Source organism: Lepus europaeus, chromosome 20 (genome assembly GCF_033115175.1).
Source record: "Lepus europaeus isolate LE1 chromosome 20, mLepTim1.pri, whole genome shotgun sequence".
NCBI classification, from domain to species: Eukaryota; Metazoa; Chordata; class Mammalia; order Lagomorpha; family Leporidae; genus Lepus; species Lepus europaeus.
The window spans coordinates 53,097,598-53,106,635 of record NC_084846.1 but is presented as its reverse complement, the minus strand read 5'-3'; positions in this window follow the sequence as shown (position 1 = coordinate 53,106,635).

The window sequence follows — 9,038 nt, the reverse complement described above, 5'->3', positions numbered from 1 at the left end:
TAGCTGGGTTGGGCCACAGTGGGCCAGCTTTGTCCTGCAGCCTGTAATTATCAACCCCTAATCTACAGAAATGTATGTTGTTTGACTCACTGTTTATTATTGGTGAAAGGTCCCAGATTTAATAAATTTACATAATAACTTTCCCCAGTGGAGAGGTAAATAACTTCTTTTGCTAGAAAATATAATCTCAAAGGTTATGAGTTGTTGCCCTGTAAAATGTTGAACAGTTTTATATTTAGATTTTTTTCTAACATTTTATTAAATGGCACAAATACACAGCTCTTCAAATGCTATGTAATCTTGTCCTAACATCTTATTTGCTGCTTCACTGTAAATGAGTTGAAGAAAATCTTTGACAGGTGACCACTTTGGATGAGTCATGATTTTACATTTTTGAAAATTAGGTTTAACAGTACCAAGTGTCCTACAGGCAAAGAACAGTTATGGGTAGGTTCATATTGCTAGTGGACACAATCTGCAAAGTAACATGTAACTTCATAGTGGCTGGACTCAGACAGAAGAATCAAGCACGAGCAGGTTCCCCGAGGTCGCTGTGCGACCCCTGGATGTTCCCGAGGACACCTACGGTTGTCCCCAGCACAACAGGAAAGGACGTGCTTTTCTCCCTCTCTCCCTTATTTCCCACTGTGGGGAAAAATTAAACAGGAGGAGAGAATGAGGAAAACCCCTTCTTACCTGCAGTATAAGAAGGAAAACGTGGGAGGAAAAAGAAATAGATTATAATGAGTGAAAATATGAGATGAAAAGACAGAAATAAATCTAAACAACCATAATATGGAACATGTGACTGAAAAAAATCGCCCAGTTTTAAATTGATCAAGCTCTGTTAATAAAATATTTTGTGCTGTTAACATGATCCATATTTTAGACAAGATGACACAGGCAGATTCTATAAGAGTGGGAAAAACACGAGGCAAATTCTAACAAAATAAAGATGATAATATCAGACAAAAACAATTCAAGACAAAAGTCAGTAAGAAATGGAGAGAAATATTTTATTCATACAGAAGTCATGAAATGCTAAGCATCAATCAATGTAACATTTATCAGACAGGAAAATCTTCAGAACTCTAAAGAGAAGCTAACAACTTCACAATTACAGTAAGAATCTTTAGAACATCTTTCTCAGACAGCTACAGATCAAGCAGATTTAAAATACACAAGTATAAGCAACATAATTTATATATAATATAAATATATACATACATACTGATGTATATGTATATACAGAAATCTAAATTGCTTACTCAAAACTTTTTTTTTATTTTTTATTTTTTATTATTTGACAGATAGAGTTAAACAGTGAGAGAGAGAGAGAGAGAGACAGAGAGAAAGATCTTCATTCCGTTGGTTCACCCCTAAATGGCCACTATAGCCGGAAGTACGCCAATCCGAAACCAGCAGCCAGGTGCTTCCTCCTGGTCTCCCATGTGGGTGCAGGGCCCAAGCACTTGGGCCATCCTCCACTGCCTTCCCGGGCCACAGCAGAGAGCTGGACTAGAAGAAGAGCAATCAGGACTAGAACCTGGCACCCATATGGAATGCCGGCACCGCAGGCAGAGGATTAACCAAGTGAGCCATGGTGCCGGCCCTCAAAACTTTAAAAGTTAGAAAACTCTGAAAATGTAAAGTTACTTTAAAAATTCATTCAACGGCAACAGACACTATGACCTGAAATAATTTAGTAGTGAAAGCTGGTGTTAATTGGACCAGAGACCTTTTAAAGCCTATTTATTCTATAGAGTGTGGCTATTCATATGTGTTTGGCAAATGTGGGTATGTATGTTTTCCACTAAGCACTACTGTTCCAAATGTCCCTGGAAGAAATAACACATATGTTGCATGGATTTATATTAACAATGTAAAAGCTAAGAAAATGCTTAACTCTGAAACACACGAGAGAGCTCAGGTAGACTGCAAAGATTCTGGAGCAGTATAGCGTTTCTTCTCTAGTCTGACTTCAGAAAACAGGGTAATAAGGAAAGCTTTTCCACTACAATACCTGTTTTTGTACCTTCTAAAACCAATCAAATATTTTTTTGTGTGTGTAGCAAGATACCAGTTCTGTGACATTTATAATATGTAAACAAACTGTTTAGTTTTTTTTCTTTCAGGGAGAGACTGATGGAGTGCAAATATTTTCCCTCATCTAGAGGCAGCGTTTGAATATTAACAGAAAGAACTAAGATTTTGTTGTTAATGATTCAGCCTCTTAGGGTAATGAGCGATCAAAATTTATTGTGAACAAAGAAGAGGATTGAGTGTAAGGGAAGATACAGCGCCGGTGCCCGCGAGGGAAAGCTGAACAGAGAGGAGTGGGCTGTCTGCCTCCTACTACTGTCGGTGGATGAATGAACAAAAGGGATCCCAGGAAGAGTCTCCGAAGCTTGGCAGTCTAAAAAGAGCAGGCGAGGGCTCGCTGTCCGGAAAGAAACAAGTAGGCCGGCCTGAGGGTCACCGCTAGGAGCACGACCCAGTGCCCCGGAAGTGAACAGGACCTGAGCACACAGCAGTCTTCCCTACCAACAGCGATTCTCTCCTTAGCCGCAAGAAAGAATTCTGTTAGAACTTAGTGCTTCACCTGTTGATTTTGGGCAGGGACGATGCCTCTTGCGTCGTAAGATTTTACTAAATTCTGTCTGTCTATCCCATGGACCAAAGCCCCCTCCTGGTGATGATGGCGTTTCAGGACTCTTCAGAGCCAAGGCCGAGAGTGATGAGATCCTGGCCATCAAGTGCAGTGGGACTGGAGGGGAAACCACTCCTTATGCTTCTGCTGCAGGGGAAGGGGTGCAGAATGCACAGGACTTTGTTTGTTAGTGGCCTACGAGACTGCCTTGGATATGAATGACTTGCAAATATGTGTAACAGCTTATGCTACTAACAACTCCACTATTCTTGAATGATAGTTGTTTCCAGTACAGGCAGTTTTCATTAGTGAACCAACTGATAAACTATGAACTGACGAGTAAGACAAAGAATCCTGACTGCACTTTGTATAACAGATTGAATGCAGAAACAGATTTTGTATACTCACCTACTAAACAGCAACAACAAAACCCTGTGCGATCTCTGTAATTTTATAGACCTACTTACCATGTTGAATGGATCTGTATTTTGAGACTACAGAGCAACGCAAGGTCTTGCCTATCTCACTTTTTATGGATCATCATCCCAGTCACTCAAATTTTATCTTCCTTAAATGTGTATACAAATGCTCAAGACCAAAGAAATTTTAAGTGAGATAATTTTCAAAGCACAGAAAAACATGACTTTCATAGAAATGTAAAATGAAAACATGTCAAAGATGTTCTTTAACCTTAACAGATTGAATATTAAGTGAGAGACCTATTACAATGGGTACAAAAGAAGATCTCAAAAGAGTCTGGAATATTAAAATTAATTTGTAAAATTGGCTTTTTCACAGAAGGGAAAGTATTTTATCTCCATAGACAGAATTTCCTTGCCTGTCTAGAGACAACAATGATTTGTATTGTTATAGATTTTCTTTTTTTAATTAATCATTTGAAAGACAGCATTGGGGCCTGGCTGTGGGGTAGTGGGTAAAGCTAGCCACCTGCAGTGCTGGCATCCCATATGGGTGCTGGTTTGAGTACTGGCTGCTCCACTTCTGATCCAGCTCTCTGCTAGGCCCCGGGAAAGCAGTAGAAGATGGTCCAAGTCCTTGGGTCCCTGCACCTGTGTGGTAGACCCAGATCAGTGCAGCTCTGGCAATTCTGGCCAATTGGGGAGTGAACCAGTGGATGGAAGACCTCTCTCTCTCTCTCTCTCTCTCTTTCTCTGCCTCTCTCCTTCTCTTTCTGTGTAACTCTGACTTTCAAATAAGTAAATCTCTAAAAAAAAGAAAGAAAGAATTACAGAGAGAAGAGGAGATACAGAGGGAGAGAGAGAGAGACAGACAGACAGAGAGAGAGAGAGAGAGAAAGGTCTTCCATCTGCTGGTTCACTCCCCAAATGGCCAGAGTTGGGCCAGGCCAAAGCCAGGAGCCAGGAGCATCTTTCAGGTCTCCCACACCAGTGCAGGGGCCCAAGTACTTGGGCCAACTCTTTCTGCGTTCCCAGGCACATTAGCTGGGATCAGAACTGGAACAACCAGGACTTGAACCAGTGCCTATATGTGATCCCAGCGCCACAAGATGAGGCTTAGTCCACTACGCCACAGCATAGTACCCGTACTGGGTGCTGGTGTTGCAGGTGGCAGCTTTACTTGCGAAGTCACAAAGCTGGCCCTATAGATTTTCTGTAAGTCTGCCCTATACAGCGTTGTTAAATAGCTTCAAAACAAAGTTGCGCATTCCTACAGGTGCAATATTCTCCAAGGGCTCCAGTACTGCATTGAATATTTACACGCTAACCTCCTTGGCTTATTTCAAAGTCATAAATTTTCCCTTACAACTATCACTTAAATCACTTACAGTGCTTAAACTGCCATATTTCTGCAATTCTGTAAGTCAGGATTCTTTAAAGGAAATAGTCATTATTTGTGTGAATTATAATAAAATGTCAATACCTTGGATAATTGTTTAAATATCAATGACAGTGAGTAGGACGAAATGATCATTTTCCTATCTTGATACTTAGGAGCTGTGCTTAGAGTTCACAAAAACTTGGGCAAGCACAAAAAGAGAAAAATTTTTGTCAATTATTACTTTTAAAGTAATGTTTAGCAGAAGAAACATTGTGATAGTCATCAACAGCAATAGCAATAAATGTTTTTATATGTGCTGTGATGTTTTTGAATAGAAGTAAGAGCAATACAAAGATTCTACCAATTCTCAAGAAAGGTTACTTAAGAGAAAATGTGCCAAGTAGTTCCAATTTTATTAAGGACACTTTAATGATAACTGAACTACCCAAAATTGTCATTCTTTAACTCTTTTTCACACTCTAAGATGAAAATATGCTAAACTAAATGTCACTGGTAGCTGGCATATGAACTATGGATCAAAACATTGGTACAATGAAGTTTCCCCTTTAATATATTACATATCACATATATTAACTTCCTATGTAGATAGCACACATAAACTCAGATTGCTTTCACAACTTTAAATGATCATATCCTTGTATAAATTGTATAGCATTGCTCTCTAACTTAGGGAGCTCTCCTTCAGATTGACTTGATGCCAAGTCCTTGGGACACAAACAAAACTCTAAAAATTAAAGCACCAGGAAAGTATCTTGTTCTTATGGGGGCCAGCGCCGTGGCGCAGTAGGTTAATCCTCCACCTGCAGTGCCGGCATCCCATATGGGCGCCAGTTCTAGTCCCAGGTGCTCTTCTTCCAACCCAGCTCTCTGCTGTGGCCTGAGAAAGCAGTAGAAGATGGCCCAAGTGCTTGGGCCCATGCACCCGCATGGGAGACTAGGAAGAAGCACCTGGCTCCTGGCTTCGGATTGGCACAGCTCCGGCCATTGCGGCCATTTGGGGAGTGACCCATGGAAGGAAGACCTTTCTGTCTCTCCCTCTCACTGTCTGTAACTCTACCTCTCAAATCAATAAATAAAACCTTAAAAAAAAAAAAGAAAGTATCCTGTTCTTAAAAAAAAATAGTTATTCACTGATATGATAGAATTATAACTGCAACAAAAAGTAGGAATTTCCTTGTATATTTTCCCAAAGAAAGCTGGGAAAACTCTGGTTGTAGCTTTTCCAGGAGAACTTAGATCAGAGTAACACTCTTGCCAAAATGTGTTATAAAACGCATGAAAGCGGAGTTTGACAACGTCAGCAGCTGAGGAAGAAGGGGCTGGAGAAGCAGCACCTCTGTTCCTGGAGGGAACGGAAGCAGACCCAGCTGCACTTGATCCCTGTGATTTCCTTCAAAGCATCTGCAGATTTGTGCCAAAAGATAACAGAGTTTAAACAGAACGACAAACCTGGTTTACATCACTCTCACTGGGCAAAAGAGACAGAGTTTGGGGTTGGGGGCATCCAGTAGGGCTAAGACTTGATAAAGAAGAAAGAACACATAAAATTCAGCCTGAAATTCTGCATGCAATTTCCCTGCAAGGAGATTTCCAGCTCCAAAAATGCATATCCACAAAGTAAGACTGCCAGAGAGAAAGCAGGACACAGTGGTGTGCCAGAGAGCTGGATAGAGACGAAGTGGCGAGGCAGGACAGAGGGCATGAGAACTGTAGCTCAGGGTTCACAGAGGTTGAAGGAACCTGGGAAACTCACCCATGATTTTGCCTACAATGATAGAAAAGGCTACACTCTAGAAATAAGGGTCAAATCCTATGAGTGAAGTGAAGTAGAACTAGACCAGGCCCAGCAGAGTATAGAATCCCCTCTTGACAAGACTGAGCTGATCCACCCTATCTGGTCACCAAAATTACACTAATTAAAGAGTTCAGCAAATAGTAAGAAGAAAAAAAAACCAACTACAACAGAGAACATCAGCGCACATATGGAGAGGAAACCAAGTGATGACTTGGTACAAAATGATTTTATTCAACACCTGTCTACAACACCTTAACCAAAGTTTCTTTCCGTGATGTTGTTTTGTGTCAGATTTTTATGATTCATTTGTTTAGTTGACTGTATTAAGCTTACTCCTGGAGACTGGGGTCAACAATTCTGGGCCTAACAGCCTGGACTACAGACCATTAGTTACCCAATAAAACCTTAATGTAATTACTTTCTAGAAAAAAAATCTAAATTAAATTAAATTACCCTTGGGGGAAGACATCATCATCAAAAGGCTCTGTAATTTTTCAAAAAGGATGTCCAGTAATCCATCAAATATTGCTGGGCAAGATAAGAAATTGAAAGATATGAACAAAAGACTGGGACCATTGGAGAACAGAAACAGAACTAAAGATGATCTAGATAATGTAATTATCATTAGACAATTTAAAATAACAATGTTTAAGAAATTTATGAAAATTGAAGAATGCAGAATTTACAAGAAAACAGAAATACACTAAAAAGAATAAAGTAGAAAGCACAGAAGAGGAAAAGATAATAACTCATAAAAGAATCCAATAATGAATTTAAAAGAAGATAGGGCAAGTTAAAAAAAATATATGTCCACACAAAGACTTGTTCACAAATGTTCATGGCAACACTGTTCAAAATAGTCGAACACTAGAAGCAATTCATGAGTCTATCAACTGATGAATGGATGAACACATGTATTGTATGCACACAATGAAATAATATTCAGCAATAAAAAGGAGCAAACCACTGATATAGGCAACAGTATAGAAAATCTCAAATATATGCTAAGTGAAAGAATAGAAGTACAAATGGCTACACATAATACATTATTCCACTGATAGGAAATTTCTAGAAAAGGAAAATCTAAACACACACACACACACACACAGAGTAGATCAATGGTTGGTGGGGCTAGGGGATCATGGAAATGTTCCAAAACATGATTGTGGTGATGTAACACAAATATACAAATTCACCAAAGGTATTAACTTGTATATTTACACTGAGTTAGGTAATGCTATGTCAAATTACAAATTATATCTCAAAAATATATGCTTACATTTCTAGGTGACTCCTAAATCATGTACATGCTATAAAAAAAAAATCCAGACAAGGAGACAGTCTGAAGCTTCACAAATGTTAGTACCTGCTGAATAAGCAACGGAATCATAATTTTGGAAGACTATAAAACATACAACAAAACACTAATGATATCCAGGATACAATCCAGAGATCACTGAACAATGTATTTGAGCAAAGTGGTCTCTACTGTTGAGGAGCAGTGTTTCTTTCTTCTTACTATGTGGTGAATTCTTTACCTAGTAGAGGATGAAGCTTATGATTATAAAATAAACTGAAAGTACATCATTGTAAAAATTTACAAGAAAAAAATAAGAAATGAAGAAGGTGGGAGAGTGGGAGCGAGGCAGGAGAGAGGGTAGCATGGGAAGTATCACTATGCTCCTAAAGCTGATTATATGAAATACACAACATTTTTTCACCTTACAAATTAAAAAACTATTTAAAAAAGGATAGATGAGGGAACAGTAAACATTTATGGTACTACATTTCTATATTTATGTGAATTAATACATCATTAAAGGGGCCAGTGCTGTGGCATAGTGGGTAAAGCCGCCACCTGCAGTGCCCACAATCCCATATGCGCCCAGTTCAAGTCCTGGCTGCTCCACTTCTGATCCAGCTCTCTGCTGTGGTTTGGGAAGGCAGGAGAAGATGACCCAAGTCCTTGGGCCCTGCACCTGCATGGGAGACCAGGAGAAGCACCTGGTTCCTGGCTTCAAATCAGTGTGGTGCACCAGCTGCAGCGCGCCGGCTGCAGGGGCCATTGGGGGGTGAACCAATGGAAAAGGAAGACCTTTCTCTCTGTCTCTCTCTCTCACTGTCCACTCTGTCAAAAAAAAAAAAAAAAGAAAAGAAAAGAAAAAAAAAAGTAAAAGCAAAAAAATACATCATTAAGTGTATATTGAGAGCTAAAAAGTTATGTTTATATATTAATTCTAAGAGTACCTATTTTACTTGGGATTATAATGTAGAAAGCAAAACTTTTGCCTTATTCACCTTTTATCCTGAGTCATTTAACACAGAATAGGGTATCTAGTGAAAATGAGTAAATAGGACAAAAGAGTATCTGTTGAAATGTTTTCACTGGCATTTCTCGCAGCTAAGTTATGGTTCCCAGCACAATCCGTGGCAGATAGAAAAGGCATAACAAATGGTATTACTACTAGTAGTGGTGGTGTTCTTTTTCATGTCTTTGGAATACAACAACATCTGGTCACACGTTCTGAATCTTCAAAGGACAGTGAACACATATGAAGAATATGACTTTTTGATTGCTCAGACTTGGGTTTGAGCGTCACTGATTATCTATATAACCTCTTAATGTATTTCTGTCTAAAGCAAGATGATGATAAAACTCCACAGGACCACTGAGAAGACTAAATGAAAATCCATGTAAATTGCTTAGCATAGGACTTGGAACAAAGAAAATGCTCAATTAATATAGGTGGCACTTATTGAATGAAGTCTTGG